This window comes from Rattus norvegicus, chromosome 13 (genome assembly GCF_021556685.1).
Source record: "Rattus norvegicus strain SHRSP/BbbUtx chromosome 13, alternate assembly SHRSP_T2T, whole genome shotgun sequence".
Classification (NCBI taxonomy): Eukaryota; Metazoa; Chordata; class Mammalia; order Rodentia; family Muridae; genus Rattus; species Rattus norvegicus.
This window is the reverse complement of record NC_141546.1, coordinates 76,682,309-76,701,431: the sequence shown is the minus strand read 5'-3', so window position 1 is coordinate 76,701,431 and position 19,123 is coordinate 76,682,309. Positions and strand designations below refer to the sequence as shown.

The 19,123-nt window shown below is 42.5% G+C and overlaps 2 long non-coding RNA genes across 8 annotated transcripts in view; one reads left to right on the top strand and one right to left on the bottom strand.

Moving 5' to 3' along the window:
• The window catches only part of LOC148001724 (uncharacterized), a 30,420-nt gene extending 12,022 nt beyond the window's left edge, over nt 1-18,398 (top strand). For 2 of the 4 annotated variants that reach the window (XR_015636094.1, XR_015636092.1), the window contains 3 exons: nt 15,174-15,257; nt 16,096-16,256; nt 16,997-17,873. This is a non-coding gene — a long non-coding RNA (uncharacterized LOC148001724). Of the gene's footprint in view, nt 1-15,173; nt 15,258-16,095; nt 16,257-16,996 lie in introns of all 4 variants that reach the window. The other 2 variants (XR_015636091.1, XR_015636090.1) reach the window with 2 other exon arrangements.
• On the bottom strand, nt 12,826-17,783 carry LOC102553985 (uncharacterized). Of its 4 annotated transcripts, none has more exons than XR_015636095.1 (5): nt 17,683-17,769; nt 16,980-17,135; nt 16,739-16,890; nt 14,799-14,924; nt 12,826-13,080 (listed from the first exon to the last, which is right to left on the bottom strand). It is a non-coding gene; the product is annotated as an uncharacterized LOC102553985 (long non-coding RNA). The 4 variants fall into 4 exon arrangements; XR_015636096.1 differs by having other exon boundaries at nt 17,539-17,752; XR_015636098.1 differs by lacking the exon at nt 16,739-16,890 and having other exon boundaries at nt 16,971-17,135; nt 17,539-17,783.
• Nucleotides 18,399-19,123: the final 725 nt, after the last annotated feature.

Sequence of the window (19,123 nt, the reverse complement as noted above, 5' to 3'; positions counted from 1 at the left end):
ACTTAATGTGAATTTTGTCAATTAAAAAATTGCATATATTTATTAATTCTCTTGAGAATTTTGTACAGTTTTTTGATTGCATTCACTATTCCTCCCCCAATTTTTCCCAGGTCCACACCCTGCTCCATACTCACCCAACTTTATGTCTCCACCCCCTACCACAGCCAATTTGTTCTGTCCAAATATTCTTGGATGCGTAGCCGTCCACTGGAGCATGGTTGAGCTGTCACATGCTACATCCTAGTTAATATTCTCTCTCTCAGCAGCTAAAACTTGTCAATAACCCCATAGCTAGAGGGTGAGACACTTTATGTCCATCTCCTTGCTTTAGGATGTGATTTGGTCTAGCCTGGGCTTGCACAGGTCTTGTCCATGCTGTCACAATTACTGTGAGTTCATATGTGCAGCTGCCCTACTGTGTCCAAAGACATTTTTTTTTCCTTTTTTCGGAGCTGGGGACCGAACCCAGAGCCTTGCGCTTGCTAGGCAAGCACTCTACCACTGAGCTAAATCCCCAACCCCAGCCAAAGACATTTTTTAAAGAATGTGTTTTATTTATGTTCTATTTATGTTGATAGATTTCTTTCCCCACCCAGTCATCTATTATATTGCACTTTTCGTCCAGTCTGGAACCGAAAGAGAAAGACTACAAGACAAAACAAAATCCTAGACTCTGTCCCCTCAATGTAGAATATCTAATTAAATTTCAAACCATGTGCTCCATAAACAAAGGCTGTTCCCTAGAGTCCTGAAATACTTTCACATGGTTGGTGGCTGTTTCTACTTTTCAAGGAGGAAATAATCCAGACCATTGACTTGGGCTCTGTATGTGGTGACTATTAGGAATTCAATATATTTAATAGAGAATATGAACAAAATAATTTTCCCTAAGAGGACATGTGTGATTGGTTGATTGGTTGGTTGGTGGTTAATTTTGAGGTACTGAGGATCAAACCCTAGGCCTCCCACATGCTGGTCCAATGCTCTACCACTGAGGTCCATGACAGGCCGATTTACTTTTTTAAGGCACGATTTTTTAATCTGCCCAGGCTAGCCTCTAAGTCATGTTTTACCTGTCTTGGCCTTTATAAAATTTGGGTTACAGGAGAGTGCCACCATGTCCAGCTCAACCATGTTGCTTAATCATGCCAAGTGACACACCTACAGCCACATGTGAAGAATCTGTGTGCCTTTCTGTTGTGTTGTTGTTCTAGTTCCCTTCTGGGTAAAGCTGAATTCTAGGACCAATGAAAGGCCCTGTGCTGAAGTGCCTGCCTGTCTTTTGTGTCCTAGAATTAGAAGACAGTGTGACTTCCATGGAGGGAAATAACATGAAATGGACGAGACTGGACAGTGAGGAACAGGACATTCTGTTGTGTCTCAGAAAAGCAAGCAAACAAACAAAAATAAAATTTGTATCTTCCATTTTGAAACAGTGTGATGATTACTGTTGATCGTGCACAATGGGTGTCCAGCGTTTATTTCTGCCTTAATCTATTCTAGGTCTCTATTTAAATGCTGTATCTGAGTCTTGTGGCTTAAGAGACAAATTTTCTTTTTCTATTTTCTCTATTCTGTGGGAATCAATAACAAAGCTTCAGATTGTCCCCTTTGATGAAATATTTAAACTAAAAGGTATCTATGCATATGTGAGACAAGAGGAGGCACAGAGAGAAGACGACAACTTTAGAGGTAAAGTCAGTGGCTGATATTGGACCCTCATTCAACTGGATTGAGAATGTCTGGGCAAGAACAAAACGAAATGAACAAGGCCCTGGCTTAGCGAATTTGGAGAAGAGCAATTTCTTAGCAGAGGTGTGGGACTCGGCTCCACCGTGGCTCTATTCAGTCTCTGCACTACCTGGTTCTTTCTCTGCTCCATTCGACCTCAATGCTGTTTCTTCATTTTCATCATTGTTCTTAAACAAGTAAGTGCTGTAAGGACTGGTGGGAATCCTCTGTTTCTTAACAAGTAAAACCCTTCCCCCTGAGTGGGAGGTGGGCATTCCCTTGCTCAGCTATGGTTTCTAAGTGAGAGGATACCTGCTTCAGCTGACAGGCCAGAGCATGCTGAACAGCTGGAGACTTTTCTTTTGATCTCTCCCCTTGTGTGGGGCTTCCCCACCTCAGGTCTGCTGAGCACTGATTTCCACTGCAGATAGAAGACTTCTGAGCCCAGTCATTGTTTCCCCTTATTTGTCAACTTTTACTTTTTGTTTAATCAGGCAACCCCATGGGGGTGGGATTCATCCATTGTTCCTATGAGGGCACAGTCAGACCAACGTGAGGTTTGCTGTCTTTGGAGCACAGGGTAGATCTCTGTCTGGGCCCCCTTCAGCTTAGATCATGATGGGTGTTTTCCAGGTGAGCCCTATAAACTGGGCTGCCTCCCCTTTGTGAGGTGTGGGGGAGGGCAGCTGAGAAAGGGCTTTTCTTTCTTTGCTTACCTTACTGTTTTCTGCTTAAGATAGTTGTGAAACGCCTCTGCAGGTGTTCTGGCTGTGGGTCTGTACCTTGTCCTCCTGTCCATCCAGCCTCTCCTCCCCCTTCCCCTGATTCTGGGTGAACCAGTGCAGGGGCCAGGCCATGAGAATGATTCCTTCCCCCACCCATCTTTATTAAATTGGGTATTTCTTATTTACATTTCAAATATTATTCCTTTTCCCGGTTTCCAGGCCAACATCCCCCTAACCCCTCCCCGTCCCCTTCTATATGGTGTTCCCCTCCCCATCCTCCTCCCATTACCGCCCTCCCCGCAACAATCATGTTCACTGGGGGTTAAGTCTTGGCAGGACCAAGGGCTTCCCTTCCACTGGTGCTCTTACTAGGCTATTCATTGCTTCCTATGAGGTTGGAGCCCAGGGTCAGTCCATGTATAGTCTTTGGGTAGTGGCTTAGTCCTGGAAGCTCTGGTTGCTTGGCATTGTTGTTCTTATGGGGTCTCAAGCCCCTTCAAGCTCTTCCAGTCCTTTCTCTGATTCCTTCAACAGGGGTCCCGTTCTCAGTTCAGTGGTTTGCTGCTGGCATTAGCCTATGTATTTGCCATACTCTGGCTGTGTCTCTCAGGAGAGATCTACATCCGGCTCCTGTCGGCCTGCACTTCTTTGCTTCATCCATCTTGTCTAATTGGGTGGCTCTATATGTATGGGCCACATGTGGGGCAGGCTCTGAATGGGTGTTCCTTCAGTCTCTGTTTTAATCTTTGCCTCTCCCTTCCCTGCCAAGGGTATTCTTTTTCCTCATTTAAAGAAGGAGTGAAGCATTCACATTTGATCATCCGTCTTGAGTTTCGTTTGTTCTAGGGATCTAGGGTAATTCAAGCATTTGGGCTAATAGCCACTTATCAATGAGTGCATACCATGTATGTCTTTCTGTGATTGGGTTAGCTCACTCAGGATGATATTTTCCAGTTCCAACCATTTGCCTACGAATTTCATAAAGTCGTTGTTTTTGATAGCTGAGTAACATTCCATTGTGTAGATGTACCACATTTTCTGTATCCATTCCTCTGTTGAAGGGCATCTGGGTTCTTTCCATTTTCTGGCTATTATAAATAAGGCTGCAATGAACATAGTGGAGCACGTGTCTCTTTTATATGTTGAGGCATCTTTTGGGTATATGCCCAAGAGAGGTATAGCTGGATCCTCAGGCAGTTCAATGTCCAATTTTCTGAGGAACCTCCAGACTGATTTCCAGAATGGTTTTACCAGTCTGCAATCCCACCAACAATGGAGGAGTGTTCCTCTTTCTCCACATCCTCGCCAGCATCTGCTGTCACCTGAGTTTTTGATCTTAGCCATTCTCACTGGTGTGAGGTGAAATCTCAGGGTTGTTTTGATTTGCATTTCCCTTATGACTAAAGATGTTGAACATTTCTTTAGGTGTTTCTCAGCCATTCGGCATTCCTCAGCTGTGAATTCTTTGTTTAGCTCTGAACCCCATTTTTTAATAGGGTTATTTGTTTCCCTGTGGTCTAACTTCTTGAGTTCTTTGTATATTTTGGATATAAGGCCTCTATCTGTTGTAGGATTGGTAAAGATCTTTTCCCAATCTGTTGGTTGCCGTTTTGTCCTAACCACAGTGTCCTTTGCCTTACAGAAGCTTTGCAGTTTTATGAGATCCCATTTGTCGATTCTTGATCTTAGAGCATAAGCCATTGGTGTTTTGTTCAGGAAATTTTTTCCAGTGCCCATGTGTTCCAGATGCTTCCCTAGTTTTCCTTCTATTAGTTTGAGTGTGTCTGGTTTGATGTGGAGGTCCTTGATCCACTTGGACTTAAGCTTTGTACTGGGTGATAAGGATGGATCGATCTGCATTCTTCTACATGTTGCCCTCCAGTTGAACCAGCACCATTTGCTGAAAATGCTATCTTTTTTCCATTGGATGGTTTTGGCTCCTTTGTCAAAAATCAAGTGACCATAGGTGTGTGGGTTCATTTCTGGGTCTTCAATTCTATTCCATTGGTCTATCTGTCTGTCTCTGTACCAATACCATGCAGTTTTTATCACTATTGCTCTGTAATACTGCTTGAGTTCAGGGATAGTGATTCCCCCTGAAGTCCTTTTATTGTTGAGGATAGCTTTAGCTATCCAGGGTTTTTTGTTATTCCAGATGAATTTGCAAATTGTTCTGTCTAACTCTTTGAAGAATTGGATTGGTATTTTGATGGGGATTGCATTGAATCTGTAGATTGCTTTTGGTAAAATGGCCATTTTTACTATATTAATCCTGCCAATCCATGAGCATGGGAGATCTTTCCATCTTCTGAGGTCTTCTTCAATTTCTTTCCTCAGTGTCTTGAAGTTCTTATTGTACAGATCTTTTACTTGCTTGGTTAAAGTCACACCGAGGTACTTTATATTATTTGGGTCTATTATGAAGGGTGTCGTTTCCCTAATTTCTTTCTCGGCTTGTTTCTCTTTTGTATAGAGGAAGGCAACTGATTTATTTGAGTTAATTTTATACCCAGCCACTTTGCTGAAGTTGTTTATCAGCTTTAGTAGTTCTCTGGTGGAACTTTTGGGATCACTTAAATATACTATCATATCATCTGCAAATAGTGATATTTTGACCTCTTCTTTTCCGATCTGTATCCCCTTGATCTCCTTTTGTTGTCTGATTGCTCTGGCTAGAACTTCAAGAACTATATTGAATAAGTAGGGAGAGAGTGGGCAGCCTTGTCTAGTCCCTGATTTTAGTGGGATTGCTTCAAGTTTCTCTCCATTTAGTTTAATGTTAGCAACTGGTTTGTTGTATATGGCTTTTACTATGTTTAGGTATGGGCCTTGAATTCCTATTCTTTTCAGGACTTTTATCATGAAGGGGTGTTGAATTGTGTCAAATGCTTTCTCAGCATCTAATGAAATGATCATGTGGTTCTGTTCTTTCAGTTTGTTTATATAATGGATCACGTTGATGGTTTTCCGTATATTAAACCATCCCTGCATGCCTGGGATGAAGCCTACTTGATCATGGTGGATGATTGTTTTGATGTGCTCTTGAATTTGGTTTGCCAGAATTTTATTGAGTATTTTTGCGTCGATATTCATAAGGGAAATTGGTCTGAAGTTCTCTTTCTTTGTTGTGTCTTTGTGTGGTTTAGGTATAAGAGTAATTGTGGCTTCGTAGAAGGAATTCGGTAGTGCTCCATCTGTTTCAATTTTGTGGAATAGTTTGCATAATATTGGTATGAGGTCTTCTATGAAGGTTTGATAGAATTCTGCACTAAACCCGTCTGGACCTGGGCTCTTTTTGGTTGGGAGACCTTTAATGACTGCTTCTATTTCCTTAGGAGTTATGGGGTTGTTTAACTGGTTTATCTGTTCCTGATTTAACTTCGATACCTGGTATCTGTCTAGGGAATTGTCCATTTCCTGAAGATTTTCAAGTTTTGTTGAATATAGGTTTTTATAGTAAGATCTGATGATTTTTTGAATTTCCTCTGAATCTGTAGTTATGTCTCCCTTTTCATTTCTGATTTTGTTAATTTGGACGCATTCTCTGTGTCCTCTCGTTAGTCTGCCTAAGGGTTTATCTATCTTGTTGATTTTCTCAAAGAACCAACTTTTGGTTCTGTTGATTCTTTCTATGGTCCTTTTTGTTTCTACTTGGTTGATTTCAGCTCTGAGTTTGATTATTTCCTGCCTTCTACTCCTCCTGGGTGTATTGGCTTCTTTTTGTTCTAGAGCTTTTAGGTGTGCTGTCAAGCTGCTGACATATGCTCTCTCCTGTTTCTTTCTGCAGGCACTCAGCGCTATGAGTTTTCCTCTTAGCACAGCTTTCATTGTGTCCCATAAGTTTGGGTATGTTGTACCTTCATTTTCATTAAATTCTAAAAAGTTTTTAATTTCTTTCTTTATTTCTTCCTTGACCAGGTTATCATTGAGTAGAGCATTGTTCAATTTCCACGTATATGTGGGCATTCTTCCCTTATTGTTATTGAAGACCAGTTTTAGGCCGTGGTGGTCCGATAGCACGCATGGGATTATTTCTATCTTTCTGTACCTGTTGAGGCCCGTTTTTTGACCAATTATATGGTCAATTTTGGAGAAAGTACCATGAGGAGCTGAGAAGAAGGTATATCCTTTTGCTTTAGTATAGAATGTTCTATAAATATCCGTTAAGTCCATTTGGCTCATGACTTCTCTTAGTCTGTTGACATCACTGTTTAATTTCTGTTTCCATGATCTGTCCATTGATGAGAGTGGGGTGTTGAAATCTCCCACTATTATTGTGTGAGGTGCAATGTGTGTTTTGAGCTTTAGTAAGGTTTCTTTTACGTATGTAGGTGCCCTTGTATTTGGGGCATAGATATTTAGGATTGAGAGTTCATCTTGGTGGATTTTTCCTTTGATGAATATGAAGTGTCCTTCCTTATCTTTTTTGATGACTTTTAGTTGGAAATTGATTTTATTTGATATTAGAATGGCTACTCCAGCTTGCTTCTTCTGACCATTTGCTTGGAAAGTTGTTTTCCAGCCTTTCCCTCTGAGGTAGTGTCTGTCTTTGTCTCTGAGGTGTGTTTCCTGTAGGCAGCAGAATGCAGGGTCCTCGTTGCGTATCCAGTTTGTTAATCTATGTCTTTTTATTGGGGAGTTGAGGCCATTGATATTGAGAGATATTAAGGAATAGTGATTATTGCTTCCCGTTATATTCATATTTGGATGTGAGGTTATGTTTGTGTGCTTTCATTCTCTTTGTTTTGTTGCCAAGACGATTAGTTTCTTGCTTCTTCTAGGGTATAGCTTGCCTCCTTATGTTGGGCTTTACCATTTATTATCCTTTGTAGTGCTGGATTTGTAGAAAGATATTGTGTAAATTTGGTTTTGTCATGGAATATCTTGGTTTCTCCATCAATGTTAATTGAGAGTTTTGCTGGATACAGTAACCTGGGCTGGCATTTGTGTTCTCTTAGGGTCTGTATGACATCAGTCCAGGATCTTCTGGCCTTCATAGTTTCTGGCAAGAAGTCTGGTGTGATTCTGATAGGTCTGCCTTTATATGTTACTTGACCTTTTTCCCTTACTGCTTTTAATATTCTTTCTTTATTTTGTGTGTTTGGTGTTTTGACAATTATGTGACGGGAGGTGTTTCTTTTCTGGTCCAATCTATTTGGAGTTCTGTAGGCTTCTTGTATGCCTATGGGTATCTCTTTTTTTAGGTTAGGGAAGTTTTCTTCTATGATTTTGTTGAAGATATTTACTGGTCCTTTGAGCTGGGAGTCTTCACTCTCTTCTATACCTATTATCCTTAGGTTTGATCTTCTCATTGAGTCCTGGATTTCCTGTATGTTTTGGACTAGTAGCTTTTTCCGCTTTACATTATCTTTGACAGTTGAGTCAATGATTTCTATGGAATCTTCTGCTCCTGAGATTCTCTCTTCCATCTCTTGTATTCTGTTGGTGAAGCTTGTATCTACAGCTCCTTGTCTCTTCTTTTGGTTTTCTATATCCAGGGTTGTTTCCATGTGTTCTTTCTTGATTGCTTCTATTTCCATTTTTAATTCCTTCAACTGTTTGATTGTGTTTTCCTGGAATTCTTTCAGGGATTTTTGTGTCTCCTCTTTATGGGCTTCTACTTGTTTATTTATGTTTTCCTGGAATTCTTTCAGGGATTTTTGTGTCTCCTCTCTATGTGCTTCTACTTGTTTATTTATGTTTTCCTGGAATTCTTTCAGGGATTGTTGTGTCCTCTCTCTATGGGCTTCTACTTGTTTATTTATGTTTTCCTGGAATTCTTTCAGGGATTGTTGTGTCCTCTCTCTATGGGCTTCTACTTGTTTATTTATGTTTTCCTGGAATTCTTTCAGGAATTTTTGCGATTCCTCTCTGTAGGCTTCTACTTGTTCTCTAAGGGAGTTCTTCACGTCTTTCTTGAAGTCCTCCAGCATCATGATCAAAAATGATTTTGAAACTAGATCTTGCTTTTCTGGTGTGTTTGGATATTCCATGTTTGTTTTGATGGGAGAATTGGGCTCCGATGGTGCCATGTAGTCTTGGTTTCTGTTGCTTGGGTTCCTGCGTTTGCCTCTTGCCATCAGATTATCTCTAGTGTTACTTTGTTCTGCTATTTCTGACAGTGGCTAGACTGTCCTATAAGCCTGTGTGTCAGGAGTGCTGTAGACCTGTTTTCCTCTCTTTCAGTCAGTTATGGGGACAGAGTGTTCTGCTTTCGGGCGTGTAGTTTTTCCCCTCTACAGGTCTTCAGCTGTTCCTGTGGACCTGTGTCTTGAGTTCACCAGGCAGCTTTCTTGCAGCAGAAAATTTGGTCTTACCTGTGGTCCCGAGGCTCAAGTTCGCTCGTGGGGTGCTGCCCACGGGCTCTCTGCAGCGGCAGCAACCAGGAAGACCTGTGCCGCCGTTTCCGGGAGCTTCAGTGCACCAGGGTTCCAGATGGTCTTTGGCTTTTTCCTCTGGCGTCTGAGATGTGTGTGCAGGGAGCAGTCTCTTCTGGTTTCCCAGGCTTGTCTGCCTCTCTGAAGGTTCAGCTCTCCTTCCCACGGGATTTGGGTGCAGAGAACTGTTTATCTGGTCTGTTTCCTTCAGGTTCAGGCGGTGTCTCAGGCAGGGGTCCTGCCGCTCCTGGGCCCTCCCCCACGGGAACCCAGAGGCCTTATACAGTTTCCTCTTGGGCCAGGGATGTGGGCAGGGGTGAGCAGTGTTGGTGGTCTCTTCCGATCTGCAGCCTCAGGAGTGCCCACCTGACCAGGCGGTTGGGTCTCTCTCTCATGGGGTCTGGGAGCAGAGAGCTGCTGTGGGCCGGGATCCGCGCGTCTTCTTTATTGCTTCTATTTCCATTTTCAATTCTTTTACCTGTTTGATTATGTTTTCCTGTAATTCTTTCAGGGATTTTTGTGTTTCCTCTCTAAGGGCTTCTACTTGTTTACTTGTGTTTTCCTGCATTTCTCTAAGGGAGTTCTGTATGTCTTTCTTAAAGTCCTCCATCATCATGATCAAATGTGATTTAAAATCTAGATCTTGCTTTTCTGGTGTGTTTGGATATTCAGTGTTTGCTTTGGTAGGAGAATTGGGCTCTGATGATGCCATGTAGTTTTGGTTTCTGTTGCTTGGTTTCCTGGGCTTGCCTCTCACCATCAGGTTGTCTCTGGTGTTACCTTGTTTTGCTATTTCTGACAGTGGCTTGACCGTCCTATAGGACTGTGTGTCAGGAGTGCTGTAGACCTTTTTCCTGTTTTCTTTCAGCCAGTTATGGGAACAGAGTGTTCTGTTTTCAGGCTTGAAGTCTTTCCTGTCCACTGGATTTCAGCTGTCCTTGTGGGCGGGAATCAGAAGGGCCTGCCCCTACTTCTCCTAGGTCCCTGTGCGCAGGGGGCCCAGATCGTGCTAGGCATTTTCCTCTAGAGTCAGAAATGTGGGCAGAGTGTAATTTCCTCTGGTTTCCCAGGTATGTCTGCCCTTCTGAAGGTCTAGCTCTCCCTCCCATGGAATTTGGGTGCAGGGAGCTGTTTGACGGGGTCCATTCAGATGCGGGCACAATCTGGACTACAGAGCTCCTGTAGCTTGACTGCCCCTTTCTTCCTGTGCCCAGAGGCCCTATCCAGTTTCTTCTTGGACCAGGCATGTGGGCAAAGGTGGGCAGAAGTGGCAGTCTCTCCTGCCCTGCAGTCTCAGGATTGCCCACACGTCTGGGCGATCAGCTCTCTCTCTTACGGTTTGGGAGCATGGAGCTGTGGGCCAGGGTGTGAAAATGATTCCTTTTTTACCCCTACTCTTTTGAAAGCCCCTTTAGAAGTATTTTAAATTTCAACAGTAAAGGCTGTATTTTGTTACTATCCAAGTCTCTCAGTTATCCTCTCCTCCAGTTAAGGAATAAAATTAAATGGCCAGTGAAAGCCCCACCCATTTCAATGAGTAGAGAAGTACCCTTGCTTCGCCACTCAAGACTGTAAGATTGACATGGTAGAGTAAAATTGATATACACTGTTGAAAAATTAAGTCCAATCTTATATAGGTTAATATATATTAAGAGAGAAACCATGTCACAAAATACTTGGGCCCCTACAGTCTATTTTTCTCCAGCATCCAGATGCTCTCCTTAAGACACCAATGAAATCTTACTGCTCCGATGTATTATGTTCCTTTTTTCCAAGGTTTTATTTATTCCAGAGCATCCTCTGGACCCCATTGGCCAGGTTGCTCTGTGTCCTCCCATCTTGCCTGCCTCCCCAACCTTATCACACGTCAGCTTTCCTGACACTCACAGCCCCAAGGGAACCACCCTATGACTGCATATGTCGCTCCTGTTTCTTGGAGTGCAGCTCCTCACTTGTGTGCTTGTTTCTCTCACCTTTTGTTCTCAGCCCATCTTCTAAGAAAGGCCTTCTAGTGTACTAAAAAGAGTCTTCCTTATTCCCCCATGTCCTTATTCTATCATACCATGCCCATATCAATAATGTTTGCTATCAATTTGTTCATGCCCTTCTGGTCTTTCTCTGTTGGCCAACAAAGCCTATTTCTAGTATTATTTCTTCTTTGTCTATCTGTCTGTCTCTTCTTCTGTAATTTACCTACAATAAAGGAGGAAGATTTTACATGTTTAGAAGAAAGCTTTGATCCCAAGAAGTGAGTTTTCCCATCACTCTCATAAAGTTCCCTCACTCGGGTCTCCAGCTAGTTATTCAGGCAAGTCACCCTGGACTGACTTAGGACAGTGTATGTCACTTTGGCCTGGGCTTGTCTTCTCTTGCTAACATGTTGGTCACACATGTTGATCACATGTCTCATGTTGATCTCCACACCTGAAATCCATTCCTTTTCCTTCTTGTGTATGAATACATCAAAACAATCTCTCCTCAATTCTATGTTCTTGACACTTGGATTGTTCCTGGATTTTGTTATCATGGGAAGGTTGTTATGAATGCTTGTGTATAAGTACTTGTGAACATAGGCTTTCATTCTTGGGCAAATATCTAAAAGTGGAGCTTCCAAGTTGCAGGGTAGATGTACACTTAACAGTAGTTTTAAAAAGGACCGAAACCTGTTCAGGTTTAATATAGTCATAAAACAGTTTCCATTTTGAGGTTTCATACATAGTTTTTAACTGTCTCTCTGAGGAATGAGCTAATGGTCCCAATTTTACTGTCATGATTTCTAAGAGTCATCTGCCAATTTTTTCCTCTTGAATTTTCTTTCTTTCTTTTTTTCTGTAGAAATTATGATTCTAAGACTCAAGCATTTTCTTTTGCTGTGTTTTGTTTTCTCCCCTCTTCTCTTTCCCTCATCCTTTTGCTATTTTGTATGTAGAAAGCTTTTCATTTTTTGTGTGTGCATGTATGTGAACATGTGTCTGTTTGAGTGTGCAAGTTTGTATGCATTTCTGGCTGTGTATGCATGTGTGTGCATGTGTGTTTGAGTGTGTGCATGTGTTTCTGAGTGTGTCTGAGTGTGTCTGAGCATATGTGAATGTGTATGTGAGTGTGTGCATGTGTGTCTGTGTACATGTGTATCTGAGTATATATGCATGTGTGTGTATGTGTGTCTGAGTGTGTGCTCATATGTGTTTGGGTGTATGCACACATGTGGGGAGGCCAGAGAATGATCTCAGGTACCATTCCTCTGGAGCTGTCTGTCTTGGTTTTTTAGAGTAAGGGGATCTCCACTGGCCACAAGCTCACCAATTAGGTTAGGCTAGCTGTCTAGAGAGCCCAGAGATCTATTTCTTCTTGCCTCTCCATTACTTGGATTACAAGTGCAAGCACTTGACTCTTTCCTATACAATCCTGGGGATCAAACTCGTGCTTGCATGGCAAACACTACCAACTGAGTTATGTCCCCAGCTTTCATTCATAGAGCCTTTCTTTTAAAAAATCTCTCTCTCTCTCTCTCTCTCTCTCTCTCTCTCTCTCTCTCTCCTCCTTCCCTCTCTCCTTCCCTCTCTCTCTCCCTCTATCTCCCCCACTCTCCTTCCTTCCCTGCATGTGTGCATGTGTATCTGTCTGTGTCTGTGTGTGTACATGTACATGTGAGTGCAGGTACTCAAAGAGGCCAGAAGAGGGTGTCAGATTCCCTGGAACTAGAGTTATAGACAATTGTAAGCCTTCTCATGGGTGCTGGGAACCAAATTCGGGTCCTCTGCAAGAGCAGTAAACATCTCTCCAGCCCCACCAGAAAACCTTTTCTACTCTCGTTCCTTTGGTTCTGTAAGCTTTGCTTCATGTTGACTGTGGGTGTAGCTTTAACTCCCAAAGGTCAGAGTTCCTTGCAGGAACTTATCTAGCACTTAGGAAACTGCTAAGTAAAACATCCCACAGCTCTTCCAGAAGGTCAAGGGCAGAGTTGAAGTTACAGCATTGAGATCTCCTCGTTCTCATTGGGAACTACAAAAACTCTTTACTTCCTTGCAATTCCAGCCTAAATCAAGGCTTGCTGGGAGGAGACAGTGGGCACTTTCTGAGGGTGAAGACCCCAGCAGCCTCCTTCCTGGTTTGGTACTATCCCTCAGAATTTCCAGTTCCTTCCTGTGCTCTTCTGACTCTTCAATTTTCTTTGAAAATCTGGAAGTCTCTGGAGGTTCCATTAGGTGAGCGAGCAAGGATAATGGAGAAATGGAAATTGAGATTGGCTGTGGGAGGAAGAAGGCAGAGGGTGGTTAGCAATCACACTTATTTTTAAACACCAGTTGTTGGCGTCATTAGTAACTCCTTAAAAGGCAAAGTCCTTCTGTCTCTCAGAAATATTTGCATAACTGTTAATTAATGCTCGGGAGGACTGAATCATCTGGGTGTCATGGGGGCTAGTTATGTCTGTCAAGCTTGGTGGAACCTTGGGGTGGGCATGGCTTGTAAGATCTGGTGCAAAAGCTACTTGCTTGAGGTTGATTAGGACTAGAGTGTTTTTGAACGCTATCAACTCAGAAACTTGTAGCAGCTGTGTGTGGAAGGGGAGATCCTTTGATTTCCTTTCCAGACAGAAAGCTTTGATACTGCATAAAATGATATTTTTTTCTCAAAATTCTCACCTTTCCTATTTTTAAAAGTATTTAAAAGCCATGACTTTCAGGAGGTAAAAATATAACAGAGACTGTGGGGAAGGGAGAATTTTACAGTCAAATTGAGATGATGCTGTTAATACCACCAGGACCACAGCACAGATTTTACTGGGCAGCTTTAACCAAACAACCCAAGGAACACTTAATTAATTAATTAATTAATTAATTAATTAATTAATTAATTAATTAAAAAGATACAAAAGGTTCTTGTTAGTTGGTAGAGGGGGGGTCTATAAAAATGGAAGGACGAAAGGAGGGATACACACACACACACACACACACACACACACACACACACATATATATATATATATATATGTGAGAAAGTGTGCAAGGCAGTCCATCTTTATTTCTGTTAAAAGCTTGTAGGAGTCAATCCAGTTTAGCAGCACTAAAGTGCTCCATTGTAGTGTAGCGAACAGTGTGCAGAATGGTATGTCATGGTCATGTGGTTCTTTGGGAGCTGAGGTTCATTAAAGTGATGCTCACACTGCATTTTGAGAAGGTATTTGATTATAATGCTATGACCAAAGCCTAAAAGAACCACCTCAAAGCTCGAAGAATAATACCTGCCAACTGTTGCTTCTGCACCATCTTTGAGTAGAAAAACATTCAGCTGAACCTGTTTTAGACCTTGGCCAGGTGCTGACGTGGGCCATTGATAAAAAGACTTTGTTAGGAATAGAGATTGATTGGCCTTAGATGACAGGAAACGAGGGTCCTTTGACATGGGAATTCATGTTAGTTATCAACTGCTTTTTCTCTTTTCTTGCTTTTTAATTGTTTCTCACGAAGTTCTCTGTGTTTGTATAAGAGCTCATGTGTGTGTGGGCATTTATCCTTAAGCATGAATGCCAAGGCCAGGGGAGATCACGTGTACTTCTCTGTCACCTTCTGTCTTACTCCCTTGAGACAGAGTCACTGAACCTGGAGCAGGCTGCCAGCTGCACCGGCCCCAGCCATCCTCCTGCCTCTGCCTTCCACACTGTTGGGGTTACAGGTATATGCATGGCCACATCTAGCTTTTGTGTGGATGCTGGGATTTTGAACTCTGACTCGCATGCTTGGACAGCAAGTGATCTTACCTGCTGAGCCATCCCTCTAGTCCCTGGAACAATTCCTTAATAGCAACAACACCCATTTTTTTCCATATCTTCACCCAAAGTACAGGTGTTGATACTTGAATAAGCGAAAAGAAGGGAATGGATTTGTCCTTGGGGTTCATGATTTCTAGCTTTACTTCGCCAGTAAAGCTTTCTCTGAGCTGCTGACAAAGAATAAGGGAAACTCACCAGCTTGACTTTTCTTTTCTTTCTTTTTTTACACCTCCAATCTAACTCATGATGGAGATTTCAATACTTTAAGCAACGCTAAAGGAAAAAAGGTCAAGGATCTGTATAATTGGGTTTTTGCATCATCTGTAAAAAGAAAATCATCAAAGAATTACCTGGTGCTAAGTAAGATGAGACAAACTCAGTCCTTCTCTTCTACCCTCGTTTACCCTTTTCATGATCATAGGTGAAAACAAAAGGAGGGGAAGAGGAAGGCAGAAAGGGTGCTGAGGTGAGAGAAACATACTTGAGAGACAAAGAGTGGAAGGAAGGAAGGAAGGGTGCAAGGAGCCGTTCCTTTGTGATGATGAGACACTGTTACTCTTCATTCTACAGGATTTTCTATTCACATTGATTGTAGGGAGCTGTGTGGACTTCTAGAACCATATATGTGAAAGCATGGACTGAGAACTACCTAAGGTAATTGTTCTAAATGAAGATTTCTGGCTTCTCTCTCTAAATATCTATCACTCCCGTGGGACTTGATGTTGTGCATTTGAATTAACTTGGGAAGTTGAATTAACTACTGCACCTTATGAGAAGAAAAACTCCAGCTAAGACAAAGTGTACCTAATGTCCTTTCCATGTGCAAGAAAGAAAACAAACCCCCAGACCCACACATACCCAACTGTATGAGAATTGGGAGTTTTAAGAGCATGCTAAATGTCAGATAATGTTTATGTTAGCCTATGTTAGCAGACACAGTGAGCAGAACAGTTAACTCCCAGGCCTTTGTGTTCTCCTCCTCAGCTTCTATAAAAATAAGGGATAGGCATAGAAACACAGATCTGTAATCCCAACACTTTGAAAACTGAGGCAGGAGAATCACGAGTTAGAGGTCATCCTGGACTACATCCAGGCAATTCTGGACTACAGAGTGAAATCAAATTGAATGAATGAATGAATGTGAAAGAAGGCATCAAACCTTTGTGTTATTATTTTTGCCAGTCATTGTCAGACAAAGGGTTTCAGATGTAGAAATCTATATAATGAAACATATGAATGTTATTCTCTAGGCAAAACCGGACTATAATGACAGGTTCCCTCCAATAGCATACTGGATTTCAAAAGAATGGCCTCTGCTGTATTTCTTTTGTTTTGCTCTCAGCAGTGAGGCTACTCTATGCCACTTGGCCGAAGGCAGCCTTGTCTCCTGTAGAAATTATCCAGGGCACGTGTCCTTGTAGATTTTAGTCCCCATATTTCTTTACACCTCAGAAATTACCATACAACATTGAAAGGATCTCTCTCTACCCAGTTCTCTCTCTAGCCAGACCACAACCAAATCTTCCCGACATAAATTAAGCAAAGTGAGATGGAGATTGTACTGGTCAAATTGACACAAGATGGAGTTATCCCCAAAAATAGATCTTGAATTGAGGATGTGTCTCCTTCAGATTGGCCGGTATGCAAATCTATGTAAGTATTTTCCTGATTGCCGTTGGGTGTGGGAGGGCTCAGCCCGTTGTTGTGGGTCTTGGCTGGTATAGGAAAACAGGCTGAGCAAGCCATGGGGAGCAAATATTCCTTCCTTCACACTGTCTGCTTCAGTTCTGCCTCCAGATTCTTGCCTAAAGTTACTGCCGCCCTGTCTTCCCTCAGCATTGGACTATGAAGCATAAGCTGAAATAAATGCTTTCCTATTCTGAGTTATTCTTGGTCATTTTATTGCATTAACAGAAAATGAAACTAGGGTAGGAATGGCACCAGATAAATGTACAAAATTCAAAGAGAAAATGTTAAAGATCAATCTCCTTCTAATAAAAAAAAAGGGGGGGGGTTTAAAAAGATAACTCCGGTTTTGCTGTTTGTTTGAAGCCAAAAAAAAAAAAAAAAAGAAAAAAGAAAAAGAAAAAGAAAAAAAGAGTGACAGTTGTAGCATTTCTCTTTGGTCTTTTTACCTACAAAGTGAGCGATTGAAATGACCCAGGGCTAGATTTTTCCATCTGCAACCGTCTTCTATGGATTCTCTAGATGAAAGTACGTTCACTGACAGAAGTTCAAAGATGGCTGGAGAGCATGAAACACAGGCCCTCACGGCTTTCCTGGTTCTCTTGGGACCATTGTGATTTAAAGAAAAGATTATGATTAGAATCGCCTACTTCAGATTGACAACGTCTTTTCATCTATTACCCCAATGACCTTCCGTGCTTTTTCAGATCAGACTGCAGTGCTAAGGACGAGGTTGTCTCCCTGTCTGCCAGCCTTCTGGTCCATGGTGGGCTTCACAGCACAGCATCGCTTCCAAATGAGGATCTGGTTTTGCATCCACATGGTCCCAGGAGTCAATCGAAGGCCCTGAGATATAAGTTACAGACCCTCAGATTTATCTTAAGTATAAGAGGGAAATATGTTTTAGTTTAGAAAAATTATTTTATGTATATGTGTGTTTTGCCTGCAGTGCATGACTGTGTATCGTGTGTATGCCTGGTGCCTGCCAAAAGAGGCCACCAGATCACCTGGGACTGGAGTGACAGACAGCTCTGATCTGCCACGTGGGTGTGGGCAATCAAAACTGGGTCCCCTGGAAGAGCAGAAGGGCCTTTAACTGCTGGGCATCTTTCTAGCCCAAGAAATATTTTTGACCAATTCTTTATATACAGAACATTTTGCCTTGGAAGGAAGGCAATGGATTCTGTTGACAGCACTGAAAATTTATGCTGCAGAAGCAATTCTGTCAAGAGACGTTTGATTAGTTCACCTTTAGATTCCTATTCCAAACCTTGAGATTCTGCCTGAGGATGTTTAATCTTGTATTTGTGGAAATCTTCCCACGTTGGCTAAAAGGAGCGAGCTGTGGTAGACAAATGGTTGGCCTAAGTTTTGTTCCTTGGTTCCCTGATACCTGAGCATCAAATATAACCAGTGACACCTCAGAGGAGGGGGGCTCCGGACAGATGTGAGACAAGGACAGTAGAGAAGGTCTCCTGGCAGATACAAGTGGGGCCGTTCTGATGGTTGTCATGAAAACTATTGTTCAGATGTTCTGACCTGCCCATAGTCCAAATAATAAAGTTCTTAACGTTTGAGAATTTTATATATGCATAAAATGAATTCCGATCAGGCCTACCACTTCTCTCCACCTCCTCCATCTGCCTCATCGTTTCCTCCTCCCAACTTCATAGACTTTATTAGAAACAGCAGCAACAATCCGTGCACTCTGCCCGCATGTTCGCGGACTATCTACTGGATTGCACTGCAGGGCCACATCTTCCCCAGCAGCCAGTAGCTCCTCAGCTAGGGGTGGGACTTCATGCAAAAGCCACTTTGCAAAGAATGTCATTAATCTGCGGATTAAATTCCTGAAAAGACCTCTGGACTTTACCCTCAGAGCCATAGCTGAAGTCCAGAGGGTTTTTTTCTTCCTCTGTGGGCACGATCTGTGGCGTGGCACTTGGAGCATTATCTCCGGTCTTCCTCCACTGACGCCTCTATCTTATCCTCCCGCCTCCTCTCCGTCTGAGATTTTTCTGTCACGTGATGGAAGAAGGCAGCAGAGACTTATCATGTTTTGCCCTTCTCCTGGGAGACCTAAAGAACAAACAGAAAATCGGTCTGATGAAGAAAAAAAAAAAAAAAAACATAGCTGAGACTGGCTTGAAAAGCAGGTAAGAAAGCCGAGCGAGCAGCCCACATCAAAAGCCCAGCTGTTGGGGTATACCTTTCAAATTCCACTAGCCCAGCTATTGGGGTATACCTTTCAAATTCCACTAGCTGCGGAGGCCACATAAGGGGCTGCCACATTAGGGGCCCACAGAGTGGAGGCGGTTTGGAAGAAAGACAAAAGGTCAGGGTGATAAAAAAAAAAAAAAAGAGCTTGAATAACAAGCTTGAACCCGAGATGCTGCACTTCAGTGTCCAAGAAGTGATTTCTTCCCTATGCTCATCTTACTTCGTGAGAAGACACTTTTTTTTTTGTGGTTTTAATTGGTGGATATTTTGATGACTCTTCCCAACTCTATTTCTGCTCCATTCTTCTTCTTTCCCATCATCCCTCCCTTTCTCTCTTATTAGATCGCATCTGCAGTTCCACCTGAAGACATACATGTTCTATGGATTTGGCTGAGTAACGGGAGCAGAGAGCAACTTGGGGATGGTGGAGGGTGGTGGATCTGTTTGGGCCTTTTCCATGTGGACTTTGAGAGGAGAGGGAGTGGTTCTGAATTGGCACCGATGGCACCGAGCCGGTGCTTTGAGCAGGCGCTTTGATAATGCTGTGGTCCCTGGGTGATCACTTCCTCACTCTCTTGGCAAGCATGCTGTAAACGGTGTCATTACAAGGACAT